Source organism: Aythya ferina (assembly GCF_964211825.1).
Source record: "Aythya ferina genome assembly, chromosome: 2".
NCBI classification, from domain to species: Eukaryota; Metazoa; Chordata; class Aves; order Anseriformes; family Anatidae; genus Aythya; species Aythya ferina.
The window spans coordinates 14,582,438-14,600,391 of record NC_140297.1 but is presented as its reverse complement, the minus strand read 5'-3'; positions in this window follow the sequence as shown (position 1 = coordinate 14,600,391).

Genomic DNA, 17,954 nt, shown 5'->3' with positions numbered 1-17,954 from the left:
AGGGAGGACTGCGTGGGGTACTGATATGGCAGCAGAGGCTTTCCAATTTGCACAGGAATTTGGAGGAACACAGATGCAGGCATGCACTTGGAACACATTCCCTGTTTGTTACACACTGAGCTAAATGCACTGCTCATGCTGAAAACACACACTGTCGCTCCTGTGTAAATGTTTGCTCCCGAGCAAAGTCCCGTAGCACCTGCAGAGCACTTTTTGTAGCACAGCAGCCAAGTGTCGGAGCACAGGGGACGGGCAGGCAGTGAGCTGCACAGCCCCGTGTAGGCAGAGGGACCAGGACACGTGTGGTCACCTCCAGGGCTGTTGCAAAGCAGCTCCCTGGCAGCCTCCCCAACCTCCCCAACAGGTGCTTGGGCCAGACCTGAGTGCTGCTGGGCACCTGTAGCTCCTGCAGAAGAATGGGCAAAAGCAGATAGGTGAAATCTGGACACTGTTTTTAAAATCATTCATGGCTTATGTAGGGAAGATGAAGTAAGAAGCAAAGAACCAGAGGTGCCACGTGGTCTGTTTCATGCTCTGCTTTCCCCCACGTTCCTTTATCGACCCTCAAAGCCTCCTTTCTTCTCCTCCTCATGCTCTATTTTATTCCTTTTTCCATATCTTCTCCCATTTCTTCTTTCATCTCACATCCTTTTATTGCCTTCCCTTCTGTTTGTCTTCCTTAAATGTATATTCAGCTGCTGAAATCAGTAAAAAGAAGAAACACATGAAATAGGAGAATCCCCAGGAGTTAAAATACGTGATGGGTTGTCACAGCCTGCCAAAAAAACATTTTATTCAAGGCTGAAAAAATGACAGTAAATGAGCATGTTTTCTAACACTCATTGCAGTGTTTTACAGCAAAAGGATGTTTTAATTCTTTCCAGAAAAAGTCCAGCAACTTCAGCTGGTCTGCAAAGATTCAAAATCAGTAATCGAAACTGAGTTGCCTTCTCCAGCACAACACCAACGGGCCAGCCTGGTACGGGTACACAGCGAGTGCATCAAGGTAAGAAGATGGTAAGAAGAGCTGAAATCAGTCGCAATGAAATCATAAGATTGGGGGTTTTCATCTGCTGCTGACTGCTGCAACAAACAGGCTACAGCACGCTGCAGAAGCAACCGCAAGGAGAGCAACATCCAAGCAGCTCAAGAGCCACTGCGCAAGGCCATGAGGGTCTTCAGTCAGGTTCATCTCGTTCTACCGAGCAGCAAACAATCCTCTGCACAGGCCCATCAGCAGATGATGCACAGGGACTCAAGCAGATGCTCAGCAGTCCACAGGAAAAGGAGAAGTTCCTACACCTAGGATTACAGACTCATGAGCACAGGTCCTGCTGCAAGGCCCACATGGTCAGATCTGAGAGCAGAATTTAGAGCAGATGAACTTGCACATCCACACCAAACCAGACGCATCAGACAGACAGGATTAGCCCTATCGATCCTCCTGCTGCTGGGCAGGCACCGGCTCCACAGCCCTCCTGTGTGCCAGCAGCTCACACACTGCTGCTCCATGCTGATCCCGTGGCGCTGCCCTTACACCCCTCCTGACATCTGCTCCAGGACTTCTATGCACCCTGCTTCTAATAACTACTCCTGTGCAGAGGTAAATGTGCCTTAGATATACCTCAGTGGTATTTCTTGCAGTTCATTTCCTCTTCTGATAGAAAAAAAAAAAAAAAAAAAAAAAAAAAGGAAAAAAGAAAAAAAGAAAAAGAAACCCACACAACTTCTTACTAGTAAATTATTCAGAACTTAAATTATGCCTCAAATTGATGAATCCAAGAGCAGTGAATCATTAGTCTAGTTCAATGTTCAATCCAGAAAGACGCTGGAATTAAAGCATGGGATATCTCTGTGCAGTGTGTTATAACCTAAGAAACGATAACCATTTTCAAGGAGTGAAATATTGGCTGTCTTCCTTACACCACTGAAATTACAAATGCACAACCCCACCAGAAACCCAGGGAAGCCGACAAGAGGTTTAATTACAGATAGGCTGTTGCAAGAGTTCAATAATTAAAATCTGCCAGGGTCAAACAACTGTTTTCTATAATGGAAAACTATTTCTTATTAGCCTGTTAAGCTGATTACACAGCAGATAGAGATGATTCACTCAACACATGGTTTTGCAAAGCATTTTCTTCCTTGCAAGATTTATCAATAAGCTGCTGAAGATTACAGGTTTGATTCCTTACCGAACCCAGTACTTACTCCAGCTCACAGCTTGAAGTGAGAGCACATGATCTCTGTTTTCCCTATACTTTCTTTTGGTGCCTGGAATAAATTGTGAAGCCTATAACTACTGGGCAGAGATGTGGACTGGGCCCGTGTTTTCCAGCTCCTACAGTTGCAAAGTTGCAGTGCTGCAGACACAGCTACATCAGAGCTGGAAATCTGTCTGGAGGTCCCTGCCTAGGGGTTTTCATCTCCACCTCTCTCCCACAGGTTGCTGACCTGGTCCCAAATGGGCAGACTGCATGCTCAGCACCACTGTAGGTCAGATCACAGCCTGCAATGGCCGGCCTGATTCAAAGCCCCCTTTTTTTTTTACAGTGTACTTACTCGAGGAGAGGACTATCTCTGCATATTTTTACACACCGAGTTTCTTACCTCTGCTCAAAAAACCTAGGGGTTATCAGGAAAACTGAAAAAAGCTTATGATATAAATTTTCTATATAATTTTATATTTTTTAAATGACAACGAAAGAACTGAATACACTTTAGTCATATAAGCTTTATAATCCACAGCAATCTGGTTAATTTGAATAACCATGCATGTGCAAAATCATAAGAATAAGATGTCGGTGTGAATGTTCACATACGATGTGATTTATGTCAGCACTTAACTTCCTAATATTCGCTCTGAGTTACACACCTGCCACAAGGCTCGCTGCTCAGCCAGCATCATATTGGCAGCCAAGTAAATAAACATCCTCACCAGAAAGCTCTGCAGGGAGTGATTGTCTGTGAGAAATCTCAGTTCGATGGATCCTCTCCATCTTACCTGAGGCTTTTCTGTTGATGAACCTAATTGGTTTTTTTTTGTTTGTTTTTGTTTTATTTTTTTTCCCCCAGACAGGAAACAGCTCCTGTGCGTAAGTCTCTCACTACTTCTGTACTTCCAGGCACCCTCTTGCACAGAGCAATTTTCTGAACTTGTTTTGCTCTTGCAGCGACCACAACTTTGGATTCTCGCAGTTCATCATACAAATGTTTTAATATATTCTGCCCATCTTTACAGGTCAGGCTTGTTTCCATAGCATCTTCTTGCATTATTAATTCTGATACAGTGAATATGCTTTCTTACCTTTTTAAATGTCTCAAGCTTTTAGGATATGATGATTTTTTCTAACTTTTCACATTGTTCTTTTTCATCAGATTTTAATTTCATCTATTCCCTTTTTCTGAAGTGTTTATGTAATATTCATGTTCCTTTTTTTTTTTTTTAATTATTTTTATGTTTCCTCTTTGCATAGACTGATACATGACATCACAGTTGCTTATTAAAAAAAGAATCTTTTCATCCCTAATATAAGCCCAACATACACCCAACCGAGGGATGTGAGAGATGCCCACTCAAAGCACTTGAGGGAGCTTCCTTTTGCTAATATTGCCTCTCAGTCTTCCCAACCATCATTTCTCTTTCTGTTCCTCTTCTTTAATATGCCATGGTGGGCCCAGGCCGCATGGGACCCAGTACTGAAGGATAACTCTGCTGCAGCTGCCAGCATCATTGGGAGGCTTTTTCTCATTGATGCTAGTGGGACTAATTGTAAAGCACAGCCTGAGTGCGTGGGAGGCTGGAAGTAATTTTAGTGGTGGTGAAAGGTGCCAGACTTATCAGACATGGAAGATGTTTCTCTAGATTTCGCTCGTGTAGTGCTTTATTACCTACGCTAACTTAGCGCAAAACATTGTTGCTGGTTTCACTGGGGAGTTGTGCTTTAATAATCCTGAGCACTTGTTTTGGAGCACTGAATGACTAGGCAAAGTCAGAACAGGTACTATAGAAGCAGAAGGATTAGCAGCATCATTTTGCTGGTGTCTGCCTATTCTGCTGTGGAGTCACTACTTCCACACATGCAAAATTATTCATTGTATCTTTGGTACTGCAACTAAGCATATTAACAGGTTATCCTAGGCACCAAAACAGGGAAACCATTCATTTATTGTTGTGGAACACTGCACAGACACTCGGCACTGAACTGTCCTGTGATGTACTTCCTCAGAGAAAAATACATATTTGGGGGGATGTATGGACTCTAGAAATACGAAGGAAAACATATATTGTGTTATCTTACTCAACCAGAGACTTGAGAGTTATTTAAAACTTTTTCTTGGCTTGCCCCACAGTATTGTAACAATTGTAGTGAAATCATAAAATAAATATGATAGAGTTTTATTTCATTAAATTCTATAGACTTTATTGAAGGGCAGATGGAGAATATATTGTTACTGTGCTATGTATTTCCCAACAGTCAGACAATAACAACCAGCAATTGGCTCTATTTGGGATACATTTCAGAGATCTTGGCTTTGTCAGTCACAGCAGACAGCACTGGTTGCCATTTTAAGCACAGGTATGCCCAGGACAAAGCCTTCAGTGCGACACCCTTGACTTAGAAGAGAGCTTGAAGTAACACAGCATTTCCATCTGGATGTCAGCATCTACAGTGGAAAGAAATGAATCCAACGGGAGCCTGATCTACCTCCAAACTGCAGTAAGATTTGGCTCACTGTCACCAGGCTCAGGCTCGTGTTCATATTTGAATATCTGGTTGGAGGATTACACTGCCTACCAAGGAGTCAGTAACACATCCAGGCAGCCCTGCCCTCCCTGGGGGCAGAGGTTCCTCTGGAGTCCAGCGCTTCCCTCCTGGAGCTGCCTAATCCTGGCCACGCTCCCAGCTGCCACTAGCTCAGCCTTTCTCAACAGGCACTCTGCAGAAGCTTGTCTCTGTTTTACTCTCACCTGATGGAGAAAGAGAGCTGGTAAAGCACAGAGCTCCTTGAGAAAATACCACAGAACACCTCCCTGCCCCAAATCTCAGTGTATTATCTCAAGTATCTCCTTTTTCTCCTGCAATCATGAGAACAGTGATCCCTGAGGCTGATAGGGCCAGTTTTCTTCATGATCACTGTCTCTCTGGCCAAAACTTTTGTCAAAAGCAACACGAACACAGTCTTTGGTCTCCCCATGCCTCTCCTACCTCCTGTCCCCACCTCCCTGTGGCACTGCGATGATTTCCCATCCGACTGCATTAACGTCTACAACCGAGCAGGCTGAATACAAAGCTGAGCTGCAACTCCACTTTGTGACCAGCGGCTTCCATTACGTACCTCACCACTCCAAACAGAGACCTATATAAAAGGATTAGTTTCCTTGGTATTATTTTCCGATGTCTGATGTGTCTAACAGAGGGATGGAAAATTCATGAAAGCTGAGGGAACAAGCAGTAGAAGAATAGCAAAGTGTAGACAGGGCCTGGACACATGGCCCTGGGAAAAAGCCTCACAAATAGGCCTGAGTGAGCCTGGAAAAGGATTTAGATCTGAGAAACTGCTGCTGCCTAAGATCTACCCTATACTAATGGAAACTAGGCTTTGATTGTAAATAAACAGGACTGTGCCACAGACACACCTGATTTCATCACCAGTTTCTCATCAGACCATGGAATAACCCACAGCACTGAACTTGACTGTTCATGTCAACCAGGGGAGTCCAGCACTTTAAAAAACAAAAAGCATAAATATAGATAACTGTGCAAATAGTAAACATCCTAAGCACTAACCTGAATTCAGTTGGCTTTCAGGTTAGTCTGAAAGAGGAGCAACTCTTTCACTCAGCCCATTTTTGGATCCAGGCAGAGCTGGCACAGGAGAGAATTAAAAATGAATAAAGAAACAAATAAAAAACTCAGCTCTGTGAGCCAAGGGCAAAGAAACAATGTAGGGAGCAAAATGAAAGTTACCTTGCAAATGGCAAGTTTCAGCTTGCTTCTAACTACAGTAATAAGAAAGCAAAGTGATTCACTCTGGCAGCGTTTTCCAGCTCGAGGAGCCTGAAATCATGCGACCGCCCACCACCACCACCGGCATGGCATGCGAGCGAGCCCGGGGGAGGTGGTCAGGGGCTGTCGGGGGGGACCGAGAAGATATGGGGAGGGTTTGGGGGGGGACATGGAAAGTTCATTGTTGGTATGGTGGAGATAAGTGGTAGCCTGCCAGGGTGGAGGGAAAAGAGGCTGAGGCAACGGTATTGCAGCCTCGTAAAAATAAAATTGAGTAATGATGATTTGTGCTCTGAAAGAAAACCGTTCTGCTCTTTCACAACGGGCTGCAGGATTGATGTTCGTGTGCGCTGCACTGCTGGGCTTCTGAGGCACCCTCGAGTCACCGCACAGTCTGTTCTGTGAACTGCTGAGGGAAGGTGTATGTAGAGATGGGTAAGACAGGTTGAGTGATTTACTCAGGCTAGAGACAGAATGACAAATAACCCCAAATCTAATATCAATTGACTGCCCGAGCGTGGTTAATATTTACCTAAGTGTTCAAGCCAGATATCAGATTGCAGCTTATAAGAGGTTGGCCAATCCTAGCAAGATTTTTCAGCCAAACTGTTAACATTTTTCAAGTACAGACATGCTGATACAACTTGAAAGGAAAGGTACAAAATAGCAGGTCTCATTATTGTCACTTAAATAAAACCTACAAGACAGTTAATTATATGCAGGTACATTTAACTTTGTCAAAATGTATGTAATAGGCAATAAATTTAATTTTCTCAACCTATAGTTAGGGGGGTGCACTAACTTTTTTATTATTATTATTCCCAAATCGCTTATCACCAAAATTGTACTTTGTCCCCAGGCATTTTCCTCATTTCTTTATATTCTGTAATTCAATGACCACAAAATTACATGAGCTTAACTACAGAAAGATTAATTTTAAGTTGTAACTGTTTCATCTTGCTTGGGCGTTTCTCTTTGTGGGCCATCTGTGTCTGATAGTGTGCGACTCACATTTCATTTACCTTTTTTTTTTTTTAAGGGTAACTTATGCTTAGTGGTTTCAACCCTTTTCAATCCTTCCCCTAAAAAGCATCAATGGACTTTGATCCTTCAATAAAAAATCAAGGTCTATTGACAACAAGAGGCTTTTTTTTTAATTTGCTGCTTCTTTGTGGTAGCACCTCAGGGGTCCATGGACCACAAAGTTAAAACTGCCAAAAGCCTCCGTAAGTTGCCCAGACCTACTCCACCTGTTCTGCAAACGAGTCTGACTTCAACTTTTGTTGTGTTAATGAACAGCACTAAAGCTGTGGGCAGTGTATGAACATTTATGTACTGCATGGGACATACAGCAAATACACAGCCTGTGTAAAAGATGAGCTAATAAAAATGGAGTATGGGCTCTTGGATAATGGAGGTATGAAGAAATGCCAGGTTGCTGTATCTAAAACTCAGATTTCTAGTTCCTTCCTTCCTATAAATCTGTAGGAAGAACTGGCCGTGTTTGGGCCAGTTCAACAAGAACTGTTTTACAGCCTGGGCGTATGAAACCTGACTGCAGCATGGTAGGACAAGCTCATGGAGGTGAGTCCTCCTCCTTCCGCAGCCTGCCTAACCCTCCGGCCCTGAGCGAGGGTTTTCCCCGGGGTTGCTCATGCCCAAGGAAGAGGAGCTCAGAACGAGCCGCACCCACAAATATTGGGTGAGCAGCCTCATTAAAAAAAAAAAAAAAAAAAAAAAAAAAAAAAAGGGTTTGAAAAACTCGTATTTCGAAAGATCCTGTTCACTGGCATGGAAGATTTTCTTCTCTGATGACATTCCTCTCTGATTTATTTTTAATAAGTTGAAGCAGTTCTCGCTGGTACAGCTGCTGCCTGAGTTCTGCCAGAGGAACCATAATTTCTTAATAGCCTCCACCGATGAGTTGCCATGTTAACAAAACAGGAGCTGAGAAAATGTAGTTGTAGAGCAGGCAGATGTAACCTGGGGCTAAGGAGGCAGCTGCTTGTAGCACCTTCTCCAACGCAGCCCAGAGGAAACCCAGCACTGATGTGCCCAGCAGCAGGTGGGATGTGAGCCTCCCCTCTGACACCACCCAGTTTCTGTCCACCTACTCAGACAGCCAAAGCCCCGACCTAGCTTCAGTTGTGTCCTGACCATGGCTGAGGCAAAAAAACAAACCCAGGAGATTTCGTATGTCCCATTCACTTCTGAGGAGGGGGCCAACAGTAAGTACTGAGTTGAAAAGATAAGCCTTCAGCTATTTGAGATGATCAAGAACAGTAACTTTTCCCCATTTTCAGAGCTCTCAGCAAGCAGAGCTAATTAATTCTCGCATCACTGCACTTAAATGCAAGTAAGTATTCATCTCCCCCTTTGACAGACCAAGAACCGGAGTTCAGAGCAGCATTTAGGGTCAGAGAGTGAGTCACTGCCAGAGCCAGAGTTGCAAGCTCCTGGGTCACTGACTTTTCATTTATGTTGTTAGATTAAAAAATATCTCCTTCTTAGTGTGAATTAAAGGAAATATAATGTTCTATTTTCAGTAAGAATGGGATAACCTTTTCCACAAGGCAACACCAACCATCCAAGCACTGTGACTGATGAGCAGACCGCAGGATCTCTCATCTAGGGGGCTACTGAGGTAGGAGAGATGAGGTGACAGAGAGGTCCTAGGTCTGGTGGGCTGGCACACAGGGTGTTCACAAAGTCCCCTCCTTCGCTGCCAGTCCTTACCTTGGCTGCCTCCTGCCCTGCAGATGTTAGCCCCTTTGGCCCCAATCAGCATGAAGAGCCCCACTGCACCCAGAGCCCCACAGACTGTGGAAACGGCTCCTGCCCCAGTAAGCGTTACAACAAGACACAGCAGGTGGATGAAAGAGAACTATAGAAATAAGCTATCGGTGAAATCAGCCTCTCTCAGGTCTGCTTTTAAACTTTTTGTTTTAAATAATCCCGTTTCTATATATGATGCACATATAATTTCATTTAAATTTATCAAATTTATGTCATAATTAGGATCCAGAATAATCTAATGTACATATAATTATCTACGGACAAAGAAGTAGGTGTGTGCATGGGCGTTTGAAGGCAATGACTTCTTAAAGTGCGTGTTGCCTAAACTAACCTGCCTCAACCTGTAATAACGCTTTTTCCAAAGCATAACAGTGGGCCAGTTTGCTGGGCGTAGCAAAACTGGAGAGTGCAAGTCAGAGATTGGAAAAGTGGCATAAGTATCACTTTTATATCACTCTAATCTTGAGGTTATTCTCTGAATCGCCTTTTCCCTTTGTGCTCTGGGAGTGTCTCACCACCTTTGTTAGGCAGGGCTACGAACTCAGAAGTCGCTCGGGAAGAGCATCCTATGAGGGCATCTGCCCTGAGCAGCTCTGCCCACACCCCCACATGGGGATGGGAACAGCAGGTAGCAAAGGATCAACAGTACCCAAGATCCAAATTGCTACAGGACATGCTTCCCAGAGACAAGCTTCCCAGGACCAAATAAATCAGCTTTGCGGAAAAAATAAGCCTGCTATGCTGTACAGGATGATATGGTCTTGTGGACGTGTTGAGTGATATCTCTGCAGATAAGTTTTACCCTCTTTACCCTTTTCTACCTGGGGAAATAAACAGCTCAGAGAAATGTCTGAAACACTGGTCGTCACAATTATTAGTGAGCCATAAAATTGGTTCACATTCTGACTTCAATAAAGTAATATAGATTTGCAGGACTACCATAAACAAATCTCACAGATAAATGCACATTCATGTTTCCTTATTTAAAATTCATATCCAAACTGGGCATCTTTATCCTCTGCTGAATTTCATCAATGGCTATCATCTGGTATATTTTCTTCACCAACCCCCCTTACAAACATTATTGCTTCTAAGCTAGGTAATTCAAAGCTAGCTTGGGGTGCAGTTCTATCCTCAGCAGCACCATCTCAAAATTTGCATTGCAGTCAGAATACTTGCTGATCAGATTAATATCAGGAACCTGGAAGCAGAGCCCTGGCTGTGTGCTGGGATTATAGACAGTCATTCTCACAGTCAAGGTGATAACTCTGCTCATTTTCATTGTTTGCACTTCTTCTTCCCACTTCTTTGCCACAGCTCTTGAGGACATTACCCAGTCTGACCAAAATACTTACAAGATAACGCATAATAGCAACTAGATTCAATTGAAATAAGCAATAAAATAATATTTGATGGTCAAAAAGCACCTCTGACTACAGTTTCTTTCATTCTCGTCTTCCACATATTCTTTCTGTTAATAACTTTTCTTTTACTGGATGCTGGTTTTCCTCCAATCCACAAATTGAGGTCATTTCTCTCTCTCTTTTTTTTTTTTTTTTTTCCTAAGAAGCAATTTGGAAATGCATTACTGTAACAAGCAAGACTAAATTAATACATATGTATAAGAACATAAAAATGGCCATACTCTGTCAAGAATCAATACTCATCTAGCTCAGTATAGCAACTAGTATAAGATGTTTTGGGGAAAGACTACAGGAGAGAATTTTTAGTGTGAATCTCCACATGTACTTCTTCCCAGCTCACAGCACCACATTAAATTTTTATCTGCCTGATGTGATATTACATATTTCCATATCTCCTAGTGCTAGAGTATAAAAAGTACCCACTAGAGAACAGTGAACCTCCAGGCTGTTCTGAATCAGCCCATCCAACGTCATTCTCATCACCAAATTCCGCATCGTTGGGCTTTTTTTTTTGTCCATTGAAGCAAGCTGATTAAGAGTCTGGATTAGTGTTCATAAAACACTGGGAATACTGGAGAAAAAAAGTCTCTGAGGCACAGTCACTGTCACTGCATTATTCATACATGCAAATCCCAAAGCTAACACTGCGCAGGCTTCTCATACAGGGCCTGTCTCAGCCCCGTGACCTTCTGCTCCAGGGCCCAGGGGGTGAAATCTGGGTCTGTTTTTGTATTCAGTCCTCTGACAAGGTTTGTGTTTATGTCTCAGAGTGCTGTAGTTTAGCCTGTGGAGATAAGTCTGTCTCTCACTCAAGACAATACTGTCAATCTCTTCTAGGAAAACAAATAGAGGAATTGCCCAGTTTATGGCCATGCATATGCTTGCATTGACACATTTCTATGAACACATTGGTTCAAAGCAGATCACTGTAATTAACAGACCTACAGTAACGCAGGATCACTAGTCAAACTTCCCAAGAGGCCTGTTTTCTTTGTAGAAATAATGTCATCACATAACCCCCAAACACAAGGTACAACCACTCAGGGCAGTGGCAGAATGGCTGCCACCAGGGGTGGTGACAAATGGAGTGACCAGAGCAGCTGCCTAGGAGCAGGGCTCAGCCCCAGGGCTGGGGACATCTGCACCCGCTCCTGTGCCCACAAGACTCCAGCTGCCACCCCACTGCCCAGCTCCTCTTCCTCCACCACCAACACCGCCAGGCACCGCTGCCTCCTCCTTGGCCCAGCTCTTCACAGGCTGGCTGAGGCTGGCAGGGAGCTCTGGGCACAGCAGGCCCAACTCTTTGCAGGGCCACCAGGAGCAGGGAGCCTAGGGCCACGAGCAGGCCGCTTCTGAAAATCCCCAAGGAGACCCCACCGCCTCTCTGGGCAGCCCTTGCCAGCGCTCCATCACCCTCACAGCACAGAAGGGCTTCTGGTGTTCAGACGTGGCCTCCTGTGGGCCACTTTGTGACTACTGCCTCTTGTCCTGGCTCTAAGCACCACAGAAAAGAGCCTGGCTCCATCCTGTTTGCAGCCTCCTTTCGGGTATTTATAGACATTGACAAGATCCCCCAGAGCCCTCTCTTCTCTAGGTTGAGCAGTCCCAGCTCCCTCAGCCTCTCCTCACAGGAGAGGTGCTCCAGTCCCTTCAGCATTGCAGTGACCTCCTCCTTAGCAAAGCCCCTGACAGACTCTTGCTGAACACAGATAGCTTGCTCTGCATACAAATTCTAAAGCCAGACTAAAGCAAAAGCTCTTTTGCAGCCAATGGCAAGTTCTACCTCTCTCTGGGCTATATGTCCAGAGGGGGATGCTGTGCCTACAGCTTTCTTTTTATAGGCTCTGTGTTTTCTCTAGCCAGATGGATTTTCTTTCTTAATTTCTCATGTGCTATTGGCTTTTCTACTGCCTTTTCTCCATGGAAGGGCTTTCATAAAGGGGTTTCTCCTCTGCAGTTTTTAATATCAGAAAAAAAGATTTCCATCATACCTTTCATTTTTCATCTCACCTTGAGTCTTTCTAAACAATGTTTTTTCCCGCTCTGTCTTGCATGAATAGCATTAATTTCTCCCCATGTCACTATTATTTATCAGCCTTACTGCATTGTTGTAAATCATACTACGATGAATTTTGAAGGCAGAGGAAGAAATACAAAAATACTCCTTCATCTTTTTATGTATTATTTTTCTTGTTTTCCTTGTAAAGCAGCATTTTTGCTAGGCAGCTGCACGCTTCTGAAATGGATCACAACACTGTGCACCATTTCAGAGCCACACAACAGAGAGCTGCTGCTAGTCCATGCTCCAATGCATGGCCCAGGCATGGAAAGAGACCACCTTTCATTGTTTTCCCACCAGAAGACTGCCTTGAATTGAGCAGGGTTAGGTCAGTATGATATTCGTGGGTACGTATGACCAGTAGCAACAGCTGACACTGGGAGGAATCCGGAGTGGGCTCCCGCAGCCCAGCACCACTTGCTTAAAAGCAACAGAAATAGCCCTGGTGGTGTGGGGGCTGCTGTGTCAGCCGGTGGCTGAGGTTGGGGCCAAGCACCCTGCTGCTGACAGAGGGTTTGGCAAAGCTGCTCTCGGCTGTCCAGCTGCCCTCTGCTGCGATCCAGTTCTCCAGTGCCATAAGCACAGGAGACTTCATGGCAGGTGGAGGCATTACCTAAAGCAATTCTGCTAAGGAATTTATGGGTTAGCAAATATTCTTAGCTGCATCTTTCTCTGCTAAACACAGAGCACGTAGTGATCATTGACAGCAATTTCTGTGGAACTCCTGATAGTTTAAAAAAATCATTAATACTAGGGTAGAAATTTAATGAAACCTCACTGAAGCAGAGCATGAACAATATTGCAGCCTTCATTCAGGATAAAAATAAGCTGCTAAATTCCTTTTAGGAATAAACCAGCCCAAATGAGAAAAAACTGCTGCGTCTGGCAGGTGTTGCACTGGTGATAAGTAAACGATGTAGGTGGCGGTGGGGAAGGCAGTGGGGGGGAGGTGGGCATTATGGCTTCATGGAGATGTTCCTGGGAAGGGCAAAGAAGGAAGTAGGAAAGGCAGGAAGACAGCAGATACATGCTCTGAGCCTGAGTTTAGCCAGCTGGGAGGGCAGGCAACCAGAGCCCACTGCCTCCAGTGCTGCTAGGAGGGGCTCTGGGGCTGTGTGAGGGAACCACCTCCTGCTCTTTCTTACCTGCCTTCCAGAGATCAACATTTCACGTATGATTCTCATAAATAAAAAAATAGTATCTCAAATGTATGTGGCTAGTATTGTTTTCATTTCCAATAAAAGGAAGAACTAGGATCCTGAACATTGACTGTGTGATCAATGGCTGTTAAATTAGGCAGAACTCCCCTCTCCAGCTGGGAGATTTAAAAATAATAATAATAATAATCCATATAGCAGTAAAAACATCACCAGTAAACACAATCTAGAGCAAAATTCTTGATTAATTCACACAACTTCAGACCAGTATGCAGCCAGACTGTGACCACAGCACCAGTGTAGATCTGGGGAGCCCTGAGAGAGCTGACAGATTTCTCATAGTTTCACATACATAATCCAGTGGTTGATGGGTGTTCAGTTCCCCACTATCACCCCATGAAGCAGCAGCACAGAGAAGAGTATCCCATAGGCCCTTCTTCCAGATGCGCAGCTCCTGGGTAAAAAACACCTTCCAAAAACTTGACATTGTTCTCAGCCCTGTTCTTCCATGGCCAGCTCCTGCAGCTGCCTGGCTTCTGATCATCCTTGTCTGCTGTAAAAATCTCCTCCCCATCCCTTTTCCTCTTAAACACCACTGATATAACTGGTAGCTAGCTATACAGTGATACATTTGTTTAAAAAAAAAAAAAAAAAAAAAAAAAAACACAGCCCAGTAACTCCACAAATAGGGAATGCATTTTGTCTTTCGTAATTATGTGTGAATGAAGCAGCTTGAAAATTCCCAAAAGAACTAAAAAATATAATTAGAAATGATATGATGTATGTATGCTGCTTTAGGGTTTTTTTTTCCTCAGTTACTTCACCAACAGTTGTAGATTAGGCTGAGCATTCCCCTGAGCTGATATGGAATATCCCCGGGTACAAGTCACAGGATCTGTTCCCAGGATGTGGGTACTGGAGTCAACAGTCAAAACAATCATTTTTGTATCAAGGTACCACATACCACTCTAGTTGTATAGCATGAATGCATCTCAAAGGTGTCAAGGAGCTCCAGAGATGGTTTCCAAGTGAGCCCAGTTCCACTAAGCCAGGTGATACCCAGAGACAGACATCTCAATCTGAAGAGACACCTCTGAAAAGCAGAGCTGAACAGAGCACAGAGTGAACACACCAAGAGCAGGGAAATGGTTTGCAAGGTTTTCAAGGCCAGTTTTGGCTGCTGCTTGGAAAATAGTGCAAGACCTCCATCAAATTAAAAAAAAAAAAAAAAAAAAAAAAAAAAAAGCTTTGAAATAGCCACATAGATCAGCATGAGATGCTAAGTCAAACGTCAAACTTGCTGCTTGCTTGTTTTTAATAAGATACTTATTTCTTGATGGTTAAATGTAGTTGTTCTTGCCTGCCATTAAAACAATTATTTAAAAAAAAAAGTAGAAATACGTTGATCTATCAAAAGATCTTTCCTTCCTATAGTGAGTGTGATCCTAGGAGCTCTGTCATAAAGACTTGGTGAAGCAAAGGACAGCTAAATTGTGTGTCCGTGCTGGCCCAGGTGCTGCCTCCCTTGGACACGCAGATCTCCATTCCTTGGCTTCAGCAACCATTTCACAGTGAATTCAGTCACCTATGGTCAGGTGAAATGTTCTCTGAGATGGATGAGCAGATTAATTCTTTAGTGTTTCTTCCTTGGAAGACTCTGCTTGGCCTAATACATGCCTTTGCACTACAAAGCAGTCCAGCTCCGATCTCTGCAAGACTTGACTGTATGAGTGCTACATGATAACATCTTCAGTAATCAACAGCTCAGAGAAAAGAAAACATCAATAATGTGGTATGATATGAAACTACTGATTTTAAATATACATATATGTAAGTTATTAAATACAGGAGATATACGTATTTACATAAAATTATAGCTCCCAAATCACTAGTCAAGTATTGGAAAATTTAACCCCTAAACATCTTGTGTTACTATCCAAAATCCTTAGCTTTATGCACTATATTTGGTTTAACAATTAAAATAGATCACTTCTGATTCTGGTCCAGTGCCATTATCCGACCTCAGCACCAGAAGCAATATCTAAGATGGAAGTTTAAACTTAATTAAGAACATTTTTGGTAAAACTTTGCTAGATAATGTCAAGGAGATATTCTTCCTGTGCAGTCAGTCAAAATTATCCCCAGAATAAACCCTTCGGCATTATTAGCAAAATTTAAGGAAGGAAATACAGCTTATCCTTATAACTTACTAGTTCAAATCCAAGAAAGCAGCATCACACCAAACTATGCAAATCAGATTTTTCTCCCTCTCCAACCTGCTATTTCTTATCTTGTCTGTATTTAATATTCCGTCCTTCTGACTTACTATATTTCTGGAAGCTGAAAGCTGTAGAGTTTCATTGCTACTCTTGCTACATGCTTTAAAAAGACATAAGGATTGAATCTAGGAGGGTAGTTCATCTGTTTTAATGTGTTTTCCGTAACAATACACACATTTCTTACTGCTATACAATGGTTTAACCATTTACTTGAGCTGCTAGGTCTTTTGTAAGACAAGACATACTATTGTTAGTATGTGTCCTTGAATTAACACATTTTACTTTAAAAAAATTCATTTGAAAGAATATACAAGCTTAGTATTAAATGTGGTGAGTTTCTGTGCATTGTGATTACTGTAAAAAAATGTTTCTTTTTGTCCTGGTCTTGCTCAGGTTGAGATTCACAGCTCCTGCTCTGTGCAGGAGGATCCTCGCCCAGGGTCACACGGAAGCAGCAGCACACAGTAGGATGGGTCAGCCAGAGGTAGACCATGGTTTTTAACAGTTATGAAGGCAGAGAGGGTTCAAGCTTTGCCAAAAAGTGCTGAGAGACCATATCATGCACAGCATTTCAGGAACACATAAGCATTTCCATGCACATGAGAAAGTCATGAAGGCAGAAAACCTTGCAGATGGGGATGCCATAGAGCTCAAGAAGAGATAAGGAGGAATCAAACAGAGCTCCTACCATCAGAACCATGGCTTAAAACCACTCCAACAACTTTCCTTTCTGCAGTGAGCAAAGCTTTTATTTCTAATCCTCCAGGGCTCCTAGTTAGATGTGGTGGCAGCTGTTCACGCCATGATGCAGTGACAGAAGAATTTTAAATATGACGTTTTTAAATCTGGAAAAAGCCTTCATTCTTCAAGTAGCTTCCCTTTCTGGCCACCTTACGCAGTTGGTTGCTGCACGCTTTGCACAGCTGTGAAGGTCTCCATTTAAGACACATTTTAGACAGCTACTGAGTCAGAGTGAGTAGAAATGAATAAAGCAATGAATCTTGAATAAAACATGTAAAGATAAACTTAGTTTTCTACATTGGATATATTCTCACAGTGGCACTGTGGCTTAAATATCACTAAAGCTGATAGGTATAAATGCTACCCTCATCTTGGTGTATAAGAAAAGTACAGACTAGGCTCATCCTCTAGCAAGCATCACGTACAAGAAGAAAACTCATGTTGACAAGCCACTTCTGTGTGTCACATATTGCCTCAAACTGGCATCTACTGAAAACATGTACAGACTCATGGGGCAGAAAGTCATCCTTGAAAAGAAAAAGAAGAAAAAAAAAATCTTCTCAGCTCAATCTACTTGTTCACTAACAACCCCTCAGTCTTTCAAACTCCATCCAACAAAATGAATAATGAAAATAGAGTGGAGCACTGGCAGACCTCATCAGAATCATAAGTGCAAATGCTCCCACCCTTTCCCCAGAAGAACTATAAGAAGTGTTCTTAGTTCCTGAACCTTCCAAGTTTACATCCAGACATGCAGTATGTGGTACACATCATACAGTGAACCAAAGGCCCTTGTAGAATACATGTGGGTGTAACCTGCCTACCACTATGTTCTAGGATGAACTCACATGAGTTAGAAATAAGGAAGCACACTTATCATTTAACAAAGCAAAACAATAATTCCCTTTCACGTATTAATCTCAGTCCTCAAGGAAGATTTACAAAACATTTGGTATTAAAAATTATTACACTACTTAGTATTAAATAATACAGACTAGACATTGGTTTTATGTTCATTACAGTTCTCTCACCATCTTATCTCCTGCTGATTTGTCCCTGTTGCACAAATGCTGAAATATTTTACCTGTCCTTACACACCTTCTTTCTGCTTAGAGTATTGGAGCTACAACACAACTTCTGTAAAAAGTGAAGGAACAAAGAAGTGCATTGCACAGGCACCATCGGGGAAGGGTGGCACGTAGGGAACAGGAACCCCAAGCTGAGCAGCTACCTACTGATATCCTGCTCCTGCACTGTTCAGAGAAACAAGCTGATGTATGTTTTGAAATATTTGACCTCTCACACTGTTATCTGGTGAAACTCGTACAAAAGACTCCGCGTGTTAGTGTATATATATTACACTTAGATGTACAGAAAGTATCCTTGAACATTAGCCAATCTATCAATACGGTACAGCCCCTTCCCAGAAGTACTGATGAACTTGGAGATGATTTCTGCTAATGGAAGCTTTCATGCTGCATCTTCTG